The sequence below is a fragment of the Crotalus tigris genome, unplaced genomic scaffold (genome assembly GCF_016545835.1).
Source record: "Crotalus tigris isolate CLP2741 ecotype Arizona unplaced genomic scaffold, ASM1654583v1 scf7180000023742.128080, whole genome shotgun sequence".
Taxonomy (NCBI): domain Eukaryota; kingdom Metazoa; phylum Chordata; class Lepidosauria; order Squamata; family Viperidae; genus Crotalus; species Crotalus tigris.
Window position 1 is genome coordinate 1 of NW_024100152.1, and position 15,576 is coordinate 15,576.

The following is a 15,576-nucleotide window of genomic DNA, read 5'->3' on the forward strand; positions in this document are numbered from 1 at the left end:
TATTCTATTCTAATTCTGAATTCTGATTTCTATTCTTTTCTATTTGTTATTCTATTCTATTCTATTCTATTCTATTCTATTCTATTCTATTCTATTCTATTCTATTCTATTCCATTCCATTTATAATCCTATTCCTATTCTATTCTATTTGTAACTCTATTCTGTTTGTAATTCTAGTCTATTCTATATTCTATTCTGTATTCTATTCTTATATTCTATTCTAATCCCATAATTCTATTCTATCCCATAATTCTATTCTATCTCAAAATTCTATTCTATTCTATTCTATTCTATTCTATTCTATTCTCTTCTATTCTATTCTATTTTTTGTAATCCTATTCCTATTGTATTTTATTTGTAATTCTATTCTATTTGTAATTCTACTGTATTCCATAGTCTATTCCATATTCTATTCCATATTCTATTCCATATTTTATTCTATATTCTATTCTATTCTATTCTATTCTATTTTTTGTAATCCTATTCCTATTGTATTTTATTTGTAATTCTATTCTATTTGTAATTCTACTGTATTCCATATTCTATTCCATATTCTATTCCATATTTTATTCTATATTCTATTCTATTCTATTCTATTCTATTCTATTCTATTCTATTCTATTCTATTCTATTCTATTCTATTCTATTCTATTCTATAATATTCTATTCTAATCCAGCAGCTGGAATTTTCTCTAAAATGGGTTCTCAGTGTCTGGGGCTGACTTACAGCAGGGGGCGCCATTGTGCTGATTTTGTTTAAACTTCAACATGTAAACCAGGATGGATCTAGTAATTCCTAGAAAAGAGACCACCAGGAAATTCTAGAGTGGGTAGATAGCCCCAGAATATGGAGTGGCAAACCACTTAGTTGTTATTGGCAAGAAAAAAATATGAATGTGATCACCAGAAGGAGGAGGATGACAACTGTAGGGTCCTTGCTGCTCTCTGAGCTGGATTGTTTTCTTGCAGACATTTTATGACCCAACTAGATAACATCATCAGTGCTCAGAATCATTCTTAAAACCTTTCTATTCAAAATTATTCCATCAAAATCCAAAATGAAACTTTCATGTCTTTTTCAGCTTCAAGCAAAAAGTCCAGAAGCAGTTTCCAGTGGAAACAAAACTACATAAATTTGTCTGTTTAGTTGAGGGGGAAAGCAGTTTAAAGCTGACCTGAGACTTCCTTTGATTGGACCACCGTTTGTTTGGAATGGAATAAGGACTCCTGCTTTGAGCGGGCGGGTTGGACTAGATGACCTCTAAGGTCCCTTCCAGCCCTAGGATTCTATGAGATAGATAGATGGATGGATGGATGGATGGATGGATGGATGGATGGATAGATAGATAGATAGATAGATAGATAGATAGATAGATAGATAGATAGATAGATAGATAGATAGACGGACGAGAGAGAGAGAGATGGTTGGATGGATGGATGGATGGATGGATGGATAGATAGATAGATAGATAGATAGATAGATGATAGATGGATGATAGATAGATGAGAGATAGATAAATAGATGATAGATGGATGATAGATATAGAGATAGATAGATAGATAGATAGATAGATAGATAGATGATGGATAGATAGATAGATAGATAGATAGATAGATAGATAGATAGACGAGAGAGAGAGAGAGAGATGGTTGGATGGATGGATAGATAGATAGATAGATAGATAGATAGATGATAGATGGATGATAGATAGATGAGAGATAGATAAATAGATGATAGATGGATGATAGATATAGAGATAGATAGATGATGGATAGATAGATAGATAGATAGATAGATAGATAGATAGATAGATAGATAGATAGATAGATGGGATACATATGATAAATAGATAAGGTGATAGATAGATTACATAGGATAGATGGACGGATAAGATAGAGAGATAAGATACATATGATATACAGGTATGGTAGACAGATTAGGTAGATAGACAGAGAGATAGACAGAACAGGTGCTTCCCAGAGTTTGTGGATGCTCCATCACTGGAGGTTTTCAAGAGGTTGCACAGACATTTAACAGGATGGTGTAAGGTCTCCTGACCTGAGTAGGGGATTGGACTAGAAGACCTGCAAGGTTCCTCCCAGCCCTGGGATTCCAGGGGTCTTCAAACCTGGCCCTTTGATGACTTGTGGACTTCGACTCCCAGAATTCCTCAGCTAGGCATGCTGGCTGAGGAATTCTGGGAGTTGAAGTCCATCCTCTTAAACTATGCCTCAGGGGTCTTCCAACGTGGCCCTTTGATGACTCGTGGACTTCGACTCCCAGAATTCCTCAGCCAGGTGCCTGGCTGAGGAATTCTGGGAGTCGAAGTCCACGAGTCATCAAAGGGCCACGTTGGAAGACCCCCGGGATAGAGTTTAAATGGCTGCAGGTTTTTAAATTTTTTCTTTCCTTTTCCACGTGGATGTTTCTGCCGGGGGTTGTTTTGACATCCCCCCCCCCCGGGAAAGCTAACCTGGCTGACCTCAGCAAGTTTCGGTTGCTAGGTGGCTTCACGTAGAACCTAGGATCTGAGGGCTGGAACTCAGAGATCATCTAGTCCAACCCCCAGCTCAGGGCGGGAGACCTTAGCTCTTCCTGGCAAGGATGGGATTCAAATCTGGGAACAACCCGGTTCTCTGGTGTGGATGCCGCTTCCGGATGTCCGTTCTGGGCCTGGGCAACAAAAAATTAGGTACCGGTTCTGCCGAAGTGGGGCGAACCGGCTGAATCCCACCGCTGCATCAAATGGCTGTCCAGTCTCTTCTTAAAAAGCTCCAGGGGTGGGAGGCAAGCTACTCAATGGATTAATTGTCCTTGCTGTCAGGGAGTTTCTCCTTAGTTCCAGGTTGGATCTCTCTGTGTCCTGCCATTTTGTCCACCTTCTCCCTGTGACAGCTCCTCAAATACTGGAAGGCTGCTATCCTGTCCCCCCTCGTCCTTCTCTTCATTAAACTAGACATACCCAATTCTAGCAACCGTTCCTTATATGCTTTAGCCTCCAGTCCCCTGATCATCTTTGTTGCTCTTCTCTGTCCTCTTTCTAGAGTCTCAACATCTTTTTTATAAAATGGTGACCAAAACTGGATCCTTCCTTCTCCCTTTCTCCCCTTCTTCTCCTCCTCTTCTTCTCCTCTTTCTTTCTCTCCTCTTTCTTTCTTCTTTTCTCACTCCCTCCATTCCTTCCTTCCCGCTTTCTCTCCTTCCTTCCTTCCTTCCTCCCTCCCTCCTTCACTTCCTCTACCCCTTTCTCACTTTTCTTTCTTTCTCTCTCACTTCTTTCTTCCTTCCTTCCTGTACCCCTCTTTCTTCCTTCCTTCCTTTCTTTCTTTCTTTCTTTCCTTCTTTCTTTCTTTCTTTCTTTTTTTTTCTTCCTTCCTTCCTCTACCCTTCTTTCTCACTTCTTTCTTCCTTCCTTCCTTCCTTTACCCCTTTCTTTCTTTCTTTCTTTCTTTCTTTCTTTCTTTCTTTCTTTCCTTCTTTCTTTCTTTCCTTCTTTCTTTCTCTTTCTTTCTTTCTTTTTCTTCCTTCCTTCCTCTACCCCTTCCTTCCTTCCTTCCTCTACCCCTTTCTTTCTTTCTTTCTTTCTTTCTTTTTCTTTCTTCCTTCCTCTACCCCTCTTTCTTTCTTTCTTTCCTTCTTTCTTTCTTTTTCTTCCTTCCTTCCTCTACCCCTTCCTTCCTTCCTTCCTTCCTTCCTTCCTCTATCCCTTTCTTTCTTTCTTTCTTTCTTTCTTTCTTTCTTTCTTTCTTTCTTTCTTTCTTTTTCTTCCTTCCTTCCTCTACCCCTCTTTCTTTCTTTCTTTCCTTCTTTCTTTTTCTTCCTTCCTTCCTCTACCCCTTCCTTCCTTCCTTCCTTCCTTCCTTCCTTCCTTCCTTCCTTCCTTCCTTCCTTCCTTCCTTCCTTCCTTCCTTCCTTCCTCTACCCCTTTCTTTCTTTCTTTCTTTTTCTTCCTTCCTTCCTCTACCCCTCTTTCTTTCTTTCTTTCTTTCTTTCTTTCTTTCTTTCTTTCTTTCTTTCTTTCTTTCTTTCTTTCTTTCTTTCTTTCTTTCTTTCTCTCTCTCTCTCTCTCCCTCCCTCCCTCCCTTCTTTCCTTCTCTCTCCCCACTTTCTTTCTACCTCTCTCTCCTTCTTTCTCTCTCTCCTTTCTCCGTCTCCCTTTTCTCTTTCTCTCTTTCAGTCTCTCTCCTTCTTTCTCTCCCTTCTCTCTCTCTCTCTCTCTCTCTGCCGTTCTCTGCCTTCCCTCTTTCCTGTATTGTGGTGGGGGGGGGGACGGGCGGGCGGGGAGGCTGCCTCGCGGGGAAGAGCCACGCCGGCGGCGGCGGCGGCGGCTGAGGAAGTGGGCAGAGCGAGCCTCTCCCGCCGCCGGCTCCGCTCGCCTCCCTCCCCGGCACTTGCGCGGGATCCGGCGGGCCAGGCGGGAGCTCCGGGGATGGGCGCCGGACATGGAGACTTTCTCCGAGAGTGTAAGCCGCTGCCTTGCCTTTCTCCCGGGGCTGGGGGGGGGGCAAGGGTCGCCGGCCCCTCCCAGGGCCCCGCCCGAACGGAGCCGCTGCCCAGATGTTACCGATGGGGGGGGGGAGCGAGGGTTGGTTTTGATTTAGCCGGTGCTCTTAAAGCTTCCCTTCTTCCTTCCTTTTCCTCCTTCCCTTTTTCCCTTCCGTTTCTTCTTCTTCCCTTCTTCCCTCCACTCCTTCTTCCCTTCTTCTTTCCTTTGCCCTCTTTCCTTTCCCCCTGTTCCTTCTTCCCTTCTTCCCTTCTTCACTCCTTCTGCCCTTCTTCTTTCCTTTCCCCCCTGTTCCTTTTTCCCTTCTTCCCTTTTCCCTCCACTCCTTCCCTTCCTCTTCCCTTCTTCCCTTCTTCTTTCCTTTCCCTCCTATTCCTTCTTTCCTTCTTCCCTTTTCCCTCCACTCCTTCCCTTCCTCTTCCCTTCTTCCCTTTTCCTCCTTCCCGTCTTCTTTTCTTTCCCCCCCTTCCTTTTTCCCTCTGCTCCTTCTTCCCTCCTTTGCCCTTTCCTCCACTTCTTCTTCCCTTCCTCTTCTTTTCCCTCTCTTCTTCCTTCCTTCCCTTTGCCCTCCACTCCTCCTTCCCTTTTTCCTTCCTCTTCCTCCTTCCCATCTTCTTTTCTTCCCCCCTTCCTTTTTCCCTTTGCTCCTTCTTCCCTCCTTTCCCCTTCCCCCTTTCCTCCACTCCTTCTTCCCTTCCTCTTCCCTTCTTTTCCTTCCTTCTCTTTTTCCCTCCTTCCCTTTGCCCTCCACTCCTCCTTCCCTTCCTCCTTCCCTTTTTCCTTCCTCTTCCTCCTTCCCCTCTTCTTTTCTTTTCCCCCTTCCCTTTTTCCCTCTGCTCTTTCTTCCCTCCTTCCCTCCTTTCTCTTTCCCCTTTCCCTCCACTCCTTCTTCCCTTCTTTCCATCTTCTTCCCTTCTCCTTCCCTCCTTCCCTTGCCCTTCGTTTCCGCATTCTTTCTCTTTCAAGCCAAGGACGGTTCTCTGAAGGCCACACTTGGGACACCCTTCTCCCTGGCTACCTTTTTTTTTAAAAAAAAAAAAAATCCCCAGAATTTGGGGGTGGGGGGTGAGGGGAACCTGTGGAAGAGTTCTCCCCGTGCTCTGCCAGCTGGGCACGATGGGAGCCCTGCAGACCTCCAGATATAGCGGTGGAGGGGGACAATTAGTGCCAACAATGAAGAATTAATCGGGGTTAATACAAAGCCAGGAGGCAGATTCTGTGCCAGTTGAGAATCAGGGCACAGCAATTTCCTGGCCTCTTTGAGAATTAATGACGGTATTTACACCTCTGAGTTGTCTCCCCAGCCCCCCCCCCACCCGTCTCCCACCCCCTGCTGCTCCTGAACCCAAGACCAGGAGCTCCTGACCCACCATCCAAACACAGGCATTGACAGGGATGGTTTTCACCGACTTTCCAAGAAATCCGAGTTTCTGGGCTGCCTTCTTTTACATGATCATTGGCAATTGACCTGCGGGGACCCCAGGGCTGATGTGGTTCCCGGCTGTGCTTTTTTTTATTATTATTATCCTGAATAGATTGATATCTAACCTGTATTATTTCGTTTATAAATAACTCGAGGCAGCAAGACTGCTAAAACACCCCTTCTTCCTCCCGTTTCCCCCACAAACACCACCCTGCTTGCGTCAGGCTGGACATTTCTCAATCCTGCGAACAAACCGATTTGGTGGTGAAATTTTTATTTTTATTTCCTGTCCTTTGAAATGCAGAAAACGCTGTCAAATGTTTATATATATATATTTTTTACAAGGATACAGCTCGGCAGTTTTATATTTGTCCAACGTTGTGGCAAGTCAAAGATTGACGTGGAAGGAAGGCGCAGGCAGTGAACGCACCCCAAAAAACGCATTCGAGTTGTGTCGTTTGTTTGTTTTTTTTCCTGGTGGGTGGAAGTTGCCAAGGTTAAAAAAATTCCTCGTTGGAGTTCACGTTTTTTTCCTTTTGGGTGGAAGACAAAAACAAAAAAAGCTGAAATGGATTTGGGCGTGTGGCTATCTTCGCACAACTTACTCACCTTGGATAATATTAAACTTGGCTTCTCTTTGGAGGTCGTGTGGCTGTGTGAAGCCAGCTCACCTAAGTTACTGGATGTTTTTTTCCCCTGCTGTGTGTCAAGGTAGACAACTGGTGAATTGGGTAACAAGGTTAAGGGAGGTCTGGTGAGTGTGGCCTGTGGATTGTGTTGCTTTGACTGGTCTCCGGAAGTTGTGGGTGCTCCGTTTCTGGAGATTTTCAAGAAGAGATTGGACAAACGTTTGAGCAGGGGGTTGGACTAGATGACCTCCAAGGTCCCTTCCAACTCTTTTATTCTGTTATTCTGTTATTCTGCTTGCCTTCCTTCCTTCCTTCCTTCCTTCTTTCCTTCCTTCCTTCTCTCCTTGTTCATCACTGGAGGCTTTTAAGAAGAGATTGGACAGCCATTTGTCTGGAATGATCGAGGCTCTCCTGCAGAATTCCTGCATAGCTGACTCGGGAATTCTGGGAGTTGAAGTCCATGAGTCATAAAAGAGCCGAGGTGGCCTACCCCTGGTGTAGGGTCTCTTGCCTGAGCAGGGGGTTGGACTAGATGACCTCGAAGGTCCCCTCCGGCTTTGTTTTGATCGGTCGGTCGGTTGTTTGGCTTACGCTGTCGGTCAGTCTGACCTACTACAGGAGAAGCTGGGCGTCCTGTCTAAGTCTCTCTCTCTCTCTCTGCTTGTAGCAAACTCTGAGTTGGGTGGGCTTCAGCAGAGATGGAGAAGCCCAGGTGACATTTGATGAATCCTGCAGTTCCCTTCTTACACGCTCGTTGCTTGGTGCAAGTCAGCTTTGGCTCCGGGATGGGCCGAGGATGGCCTCCTGTTCATCAGAGCCGCTTTGGGGGCAAATGACATCTTTGAAGGCTGAGACGAGAGGCCTGGCCTGCTGCGTCTGTTCTTGTGACGGAGAAGGAAGCAAAGAAGTGTCTGAATGCACCAGGCTTGTTTATTCCGTGCTTTGGGATTACCCAAAAAATAGAAAAAGTTATTATTATTATTCATTGCGCAGTCAGCCTAATGTGCAGTGGCTTTGGCATTTTTGTCCTCCTGTTGAGCTGCTATTATTATTATTATTATTATTATTATTATTATTATTCATTGCACAGTCAGCCAGATGCTCAGTGGCTTTGGCATTTTTATTCTCCTGTTGAGCTATTATTATTCATCATACAGCCAGAAGTTCACACTGGATTTGGAATTTTTATCCTCCCGTTGAGTTATTATTATTATTATTATTATTATTATTCGCACAATCAGCCAGAAGTTCGGACTGGATTTGGCATTTTTATCCTCCTGTTCGGTTATTATTATTTATTATTATTATTATTATTATTATTCATTGCACAATCAGCCAGATGTTCAGTGGCTTTGGCATTTTTATCCTCCTGTTGAGCTGCTATTATTATTATTATTATTATTATTATTATTATTATTATTATTCATTGCACAATCAGCCAGATGTTCAGTGGCTTTGGCATTTTTATCCTCCTGTTGAGCTGCTATTATTATTATTATTATTATTATTATTATTATTCATTGCACAGTCAGCCAGATGTTCAGTGGCTTTGGCATTTTTATCCTCCTGTTGAGCTATTATTATTCATCACACAGCCAGATGTTCACCCTGGATTTGGCATTTTTATCCTCCTGTTGAGCCATTATGATTATGATAATGATTATTATCCGTATAGGGTCTCCAGCTTCAGCAGGGAGTTGGACTATTATTATTGATCATCGCACAGTCAGTCAGATGTTCAGACTGGATTTGGCATTTTTGTCTATTATTATTATTATTAGTAACTAATTAGTAACTAATTAGTAACTAATTAGTAAGTTGAATCTAGCTCCCCCATCGACTTTGCTTGTCAGAAGGTTGCAAAAGAGGATCACCTGATGCCGGGATGCTGCAACCGTCATCAGTACAAGTCAGTTGCCAAGCATCCGAATTTTGATCATGGTGACCCTGGGGTACGCTGCAAGGGTCGTAAGTGTGAAAAAACAGTCATAAGTCACTTTTCATAATGCTGTTGAGACTTTGGTCACTAAACAAACTTGCAAATCGAGGATTACCTGTATAAAAATCTCTTTTTAGGTTCTCCATCGCTTGTAAAAAAAAAAAAAATCACCTGCATTTCCCTTCCAGGTGAGAATTGCCAATATTCCAGGGTCTGGGGACCTGTGTAGCTTATCCCCAAAGAGGAGCAAAATTCGGGGTGATTTCCTCCAGAGAGGATGGGTGCAGAAGACACATTGAGGAATTAGCTAGCAAGAAAATGCACAGCGCCTCTCAAAATTGTCTGCTCGGTTTGCAGAGGGGTCTGGGAGAAGGGAAAATCCTTCTGCAGGGATATTATAGGAGCAAATAAAGAAATAAAGACCATCAGAGCAATTGTTCCCCTTCTGCTGGAATTCTTGGGGATTTCCTAGAAGGGAAGATTTAAAAGAGTGTTTGTCAAAGTTGGTCACTTTTAAGACGGGCGGACTTTAACTCCCAGAATTCCCCAGCCAGCTATGCTGGCTGGGGAATTCTGGGGAGTTGAAGTCCGCCCGTCTTCAAGGGACCCGCTTTGACAAACATTGGTTGAGAATGAAAAGCAGCAACGTCAATAAAGCTGCTCGTAAGTGCAGGGACATTTCACTACACCCAGGAGAAAAATCCCCCAAATTTCTGCTTTGAAATTACTGTGAATCCAGGGCAAGGACGGCTGCTTTAAAAGGCAGGGGATTTCTCAGCCCAGGGCTGGTGCTTGATGGATGCTTTGGACCAAAGCTTCCCAGACAGGTGAGGTCTTCTCTTGGCCAGCGGACAAGGCCTAAGGACCTCTTGCAAGCCCTGAGTATGACCTGAAGGTTTCGCTGGGCCAGGAATGAACTATAGGCTGTTGAAAGTGGATTTCAAAAAACCTTAGCGGATTTGGGGACTGAAATAAGTTCTGTGTGTGTGTGTGTGTGTGTGTGTGTGTGAGAGAGAGAGAGAGAGAGAGAGAGAGAGAGAGAGAAAGAGGAAGAAAGAAAGAGAGAAAGAGAAAGAAAGAAAGAAAGAAAGAGAGAGAGAGAAAGAAAGAAAGAGGAAGAAAGAAAAAGAAAGAAAGAGAAAGAAAGAAAGAAAGAAAGAAAGAAAGAAAGAAAGAAAGAAAGAAAGAAAGAAAGAAAGAAAGAGATGGGGCTTGTGGGTGTGATTATGTGGTGGCTTTTTTAAATGTGAAAAGGTCACCTTTGGGTGAGTAAAGAAGGTATATACATGTGAGGAAAGAAAAGAAAAAGAGGGAGGGAGGGAGGAGAGGGAGGAAAGGAGAGAAGGGAGGAAGGAAGGAAGGGAGGGAGAGAAAAGAGGAAGGACAGGGAAGGAGGAAAAGAAATGGAGGAAGGACAGGGAGGAAAGGAGAAAACGAAGGCAGGAAAGAAGGGAGGAAGGGAGGAAGGAAGGAAAAGAAAGGAAGGAAGGACAAGAAGGAAAGGAGAAAAGGAAGGAAGGGAGGAAAAGAAAGGGAGGAAGGAAGGAAGGAAGGAAAAAATAATAGTTTTTCAGTATTGTGGTGAAAGCTTTCTATTCTTGACAGAAGAATTGTGTTTCCAGAATCTCTGAAAAGTCAGAGCTGGACCAGACTCCTGTCACAAGTCTCTTTCTGGGGGGGGGGCTCCCACCATTCTGCCTCTCAGCCCCTTTTCCTCCCCTATGGACCTTCCATACAACCGTCCTCAACTTACGACCGCAATCGAGACAAGCAATTTCCAGCGCTAAGCAAGGCGTCTGTCAAACACGCCGCGCCTGATTTTAGAACCTTTCCCCCCACACACACGGTTGTTAAGCTGCGGTCGTTAAGTGAATCACAGGGTCCTTAAGTGAACCGGTCTTCCCGCCCGTTGACTTGGCTTGTCGGAAGCCGGAAGCTCACCAAGGCTGATCAGCTGACCCGAAGGACACGGCAACCGTCGTAAATACACGCGCCCGAATTTTGATTCCTGCGACGTGGGGACGCTGCGAAGGTCACAAGTGTGAGGAACAGCCCTAAGTCGCCTTTTTCAGGGCCAGTGTCCTTTCGAACGGTCCCTAAACGAACGATCGTAAGTCAAGGCCATGGTTTTCCCAGTTACATCCATCCCACCACCAGAGAAGAAAGACGGGAGGTTAGGAGTCTTCTCTCCTAAGGAGGTCCACCTGGTGGGACCAAGGCGCCTTCTCCACTGTGGGCCATGTGAAGAACAACATCCATGCGGAGATAAGATCGGCCCCCACCTTTCCAAAGGCCCTGAAGACCTGGTTTTGCAGCAGGCTTGGGGGCCTCAAGACGACATGGAGCCCATCAAGGGGTCGGTTTGATTGTGTTCACCAGGGAATGAAGGTTTATTGGGGTTGTATTGGGGTTTTCCCAGTTGCAATGTATGGCTGTGAAAGTTGGACCCTAAGAAAGGCCGAGCGCCAAAGAATGGAGGCCTTTGAACTCTGGTGCTGGAGAAGACTCCTGCGAGTCCCCTGAACTGCAAGGAGATCCAACCGGTCAGTCCTGGAGGAGATCAACCCTGACTGCTCTTGAGAAGGCCAGATCCTGAAGTGGAAACTCAAGTACTTTGGCCACCTAATGAGAAGGAAGGACTCCCTGGAGAAGGGCCTGATGCTGGGAAAGATGGAGGGCAAGAGAAGAAGGGGACGACAGAGAATGAGGTGGCTGGATGGAGTCCCTGAAGCAAGAGGCATGAGCTTCAATGGACTCCAGAAGATGGCAGAGGACAGGAAGGCCTGGAGCAGTGGTTCTCAACCTTTTTAATGCCGCGACCCCCAACCAGCCGTAAGTCGAGGACTACTCAACCGGTCGTAAGTCGAGGACTACTCAACTGGTGCAGCACCGTTTGCAGAATGGGACTTTGGGCGGGCTCAGCAGGGCAGAGACAGCCTGGACAATTCCTATTGGCTTTTGAAAGCCAATAGAATTAGACTCTATTCAAGAGAGTCTATTCTATTGGCTTTCAAAAGCCAATAGAATAAAAGGGAATAGCACAGCTAAGGAAAAGGGGGGGGGGAATGGCGGACTGCGTTGTTTGGCGACCCCCGTGAAATGGTCGTTCGACCCCAAATGGGGTCCCGGCCCACAGGTGGAGAACCGCTGGCCTGGAGGAACGTTGTCCATAGGGTCGCGATGGGTCGGACGCGACTTTGCAACTAACAACACCTTTGCAAATCTCAGCGGCGGTCTCTCTGGATCACTTGGGCTGAAGCTTTGCCACGGATGCGATTCCGAAAGAGCGGAAAGCGTCCCTTCATTTTAAGAAGGAAGGAAAGAGGGAGCCGCCGTCTTTGGCTTTTGAATGGAAAAACCAGCCCCTTCCCGTGCGCTCTGCCCACCTCGGAGCCCCCCCCCCCAACCGTGCAGGCTTTGGATTGAACTTCCCGGCTGGCGGCCCAGGGCAATTATCGGCTGACACGCCTGTAAATCAAAGCTTAATTGATAGGTGTTAGCAGCCTGGCGAAGGAGCTAATCAGATGGTGAGGTTGAGGCCAGGCTGGCTGGCATCGCCCTGCATCTGACTTAGAAAGCATAGGAGCTTCGGAAGAGGGTGGGAAGGAATTACTTATGTGCCAGGGTGCAGGCCTGTACATAGGTTGTCTATAGCAGTGTTTCTCAACCTTGACAGTTTTAAGGCATGTGGACTTCAACTCCCAGAATTCCACAGCCAGCGTTGCTGGCTGTGGAATTCTGGGAGTTGAAGTCCACATGCCTTAAAATTGTCAAGGTTGAGAAACACTGGTCTATAGTATGTTGAAATGTGTGTTGTGTGAAGTATTAATACCGCTTTACAAGGCCTTGGTAAGGCCACACTTGGAATCCTGCATCCAGTTTTGGTCACCACGATGTAAAAAAGATGCTGAGACTCTAGAAAGAGTGCAGAGAAGAGCAACAAAGAGGATCAGGGGACTGGAGGCTGAAACATATAAAGAACGGTTGCTGGAACTGGGGATGTGTAGTTTAAGGAAGAGAAGGACGAGGGGGGACATGATAGCAGTCTTCCAGTATCTCAGGGGCTGCCCCAAAGAAGAGGGAATCAAGCTCTTCTCCAAAGCGCCTGAATGCAGGAGAAGAAGCAATGGATGGAAACTCATCAAGGAGAGAAGAAACCTGGAACTAAGGAGAAACTTCCTGACAATGAGGACAATTAACCAGTGGAACAGCTTGCCACTAGAAGTTATGGGTGCTCCAACTCTGGAAGTTTTTAAGAAGAGACTGGTCAGCCATTTGTCCGAAATGGCATAGGGTTTCCTGCCTGAGCAGGGGGTTGGACTCGATGACCTCCAAGGTCCCTTCCAACTTTATTATTATTATTATTATAACTTATTCTGCAAAGCACCTGAAGGCAGGACGAGAAGCAACGGATGGAAACTCATCAAGGAGAGAAGCAACCTGGAACTAAGGAGAAACTTCCTGACAGTTGGAACAATTAACCAGTGGAACCACCTGCCTCCAGAATGCTCTAAGGTTTTTAAGAAGAGACTGGACAGTGACTAAAAAAAAAAAGGAAAGCAACGCAACTGGAAAATATCTGAGGAGTTTAGCTACAAATAGGCCTCATCTTACAGCAGTGACCATTTAGTGACCATTTAATGGCTTATGACCATTTTTCACACTTAGGGCTCTTGGAGTGTCCCCCACGGTCATGTGATCAAAATTCAGACATTTGGCAACCGACTCCTATTTACGACGGTCGCAGCATCCGGGGAAAGGGGTGTCACGTGATTCCCTTTTGCGACCTTCGGACAAGCAAAGTCAAGGGGGGGGGGAGGCCTGAGTCACTTAACAACCATGTTACTAACTCAACAACTCCACAATTCAGTTAAGAACCGTGGCAGGAAGGGTCATAAAATGGGGCAAAATTCACCATTTCGCTTAGCAACATACATTTTGGGCTTAATTGTGGCCGTAAGTCAAGGACTGCCTATATTGGAATGCTTGATTGATTGATTTAGAAGGACAATTAGTCTGTAATTATTTGCCTACAATTAGGCTTGACCTAAGGGGGGAGGAGAACCAAAGCTGGGGGGGCTTACCCATGATGCTTCACTGTGCAGTGTGGCCTGTGTGTGTGTGCGCGTGTGTGTGTGCGCGCGCACAGTGTGCATTTTCGCTTGCCTGAATCACAACTTTGTTGTGCTTTGTTGCATGAATTCCTGGGCTGGTGGGAATCAGCGTTGTGGCCATATGGATTCTATGTGTGAAAACAAATTTAATTGGTACCCCCAAAATGCAGAGGGGGGGGCTGGGGCTGAGAACGGACCCCCCCCAAGCCCAGGGGAGCCATAGAGAGTAAAATCTTCCCAAATGCCACCAGCCTGCAGAATGACTAATAAAATGGAAATGAAGTGAGCCCCTTCCCACCCCCACTGTTTTTCCCCTGTGTGTGTGTGTGTGTGTGTGTGTGTGCTTAAAAGTGCTTCCTTAGCAGATCTAATTATCTTAGTGAATTGCCGTCTGCTCTAAAACTGTGTCCTTCTGTCAAGATGGCCCTTGTTCAGGAGGAGAGGCTGGCTTTGGTGGGGAGAGGGGGGTGATGGGCTGAGCAGGACCAGATTGGGGGGGAGGGGAGGGGGAGGGGAAAGGGGGGCAGGATGTGAAGGGTTAAACCTGGTTCCTTGGAGGAGACGCTAGTTGGTGAAGGCTGGAGTTATTGGTGTAGGTGAAGAAATGTGGGCTCCTTGGTGCTTCTCTGAGCTGGGCTGTTTCCTTGCAGATGTTTCGTGACCCAGCTAGGGAACATCATCAGTGGTAGAAGGGAGGTGGATTTGCAAAGAGGGAGGGGAAGAGGAGGAGGAGGAAGAGGAGGAGGAGGAAGAAGAATGTGGGGTCCTTGGTGCTCTCCGAGCTTGGCTGTTGGCAGGCGTTTCATGACCCAACTAAAGAACATCATCAGTGCTAGTAGGAGTGAGGTTTATTGAATACAGGAAGAGAAGGAGGCGATAGATAGATAGACAGACAGACAGACAGACAGACAGACAGACAGACAGACAGACAGACAGACACAAGAGAGATAGACAAGAGAGATAGATGAGAGAGAGAGAAATTAGATGTCTGGCTGGCTGGCTGGATAGATGATAGATAGATGGATGGATGGATGGATAGATAGATAGATAGATGGATGGATGGATGGATAGATAGATAGATAGATAGATAGATAGATAGATAGATAGACGGACGGACAAGAGAGATAGATGAGAGAGATAGAGAAATTAAATGGATAGCTAGAAGATAGATAGATAGTGGAAAAATGATAGATAGATAGATAGATAGATAGATAGATAGATAGATAGATAGATAGATAGATATAGACAGACAGACAGACAGAGACAAGAGAGATAGATGAACAAGCAAGATAGATGAGAGATAAATTAGATGTATGTATGTATGTATGTATGTATGTATGTATGATAGACGGACAGACAGACAGAAGAGAGATAGATGAGATGGAGAAATTAGATGGATAGCTAGAAGATAGATAGATAGATAGATAGATAGATAGATAGATAGATAGATAGATAGATAGATAGATAGATAGATGAGAATCAGATAGGTAGATAGGTGGGTGGGTGGATAGATGGATGGATGGATGGACATGACATGACAGAGATCAGATACATAGATTAGGTAGGTAGGTAGGTAGGTAGGTAGGTAGGTAGGTAGGTAGATAGATAGATAGATAGATAGATAGATAGATAGATAGATAGATAGATAGATAGATAGATAGATAGACAGACAACAGAGAGAGATGAGAGAGACAGAGAAATTGGATGGATGGATAGATGGACGGACAGACCGACCAATTGACAGACAGACAATCTTCTCTCCAGAAGTTGTGGCTGCTTCATTGCTGGAGCCTTTTCAAGGAAAAACGTGATAACCCTTTCTCCTGATTGCCATAAGCCGTCTCTTGCCTGGAGCAGAGGGTTGGACTAGAAGACCTCCAAGGTCCTTTCCCGCCCTGGCATTCTAGGATTCTTCCCTTCCTCCTCCTCCTCCTCCTCCTCCTCCTCCTCCTCCTCCTCCTCCTCC

General features: G+C 45.4%; 1 long non-coding RNA gene across 1 annotated transcript in view; it reads left to right on the forward strand.

The window, feature by feature from the left end:
• The first annotated feature begins 4,337 nt into the window (after window positions 1-4,337).
• Window positions 4,338-15,576, forward strand: part of LOC120298096 — a 122,107-nt gene continuing 110,868 nt past the window's right edge. Inside the window, exon 1 of the long non-coding RNA XR_005553948.1 lies at window positions 4,338-4,464. This is a non-coding gene — a long non-coding RNA (uncharacterized LOC120298096). The remainder of the gene's footprint in view (window positions 4,465-15,576) is intronic.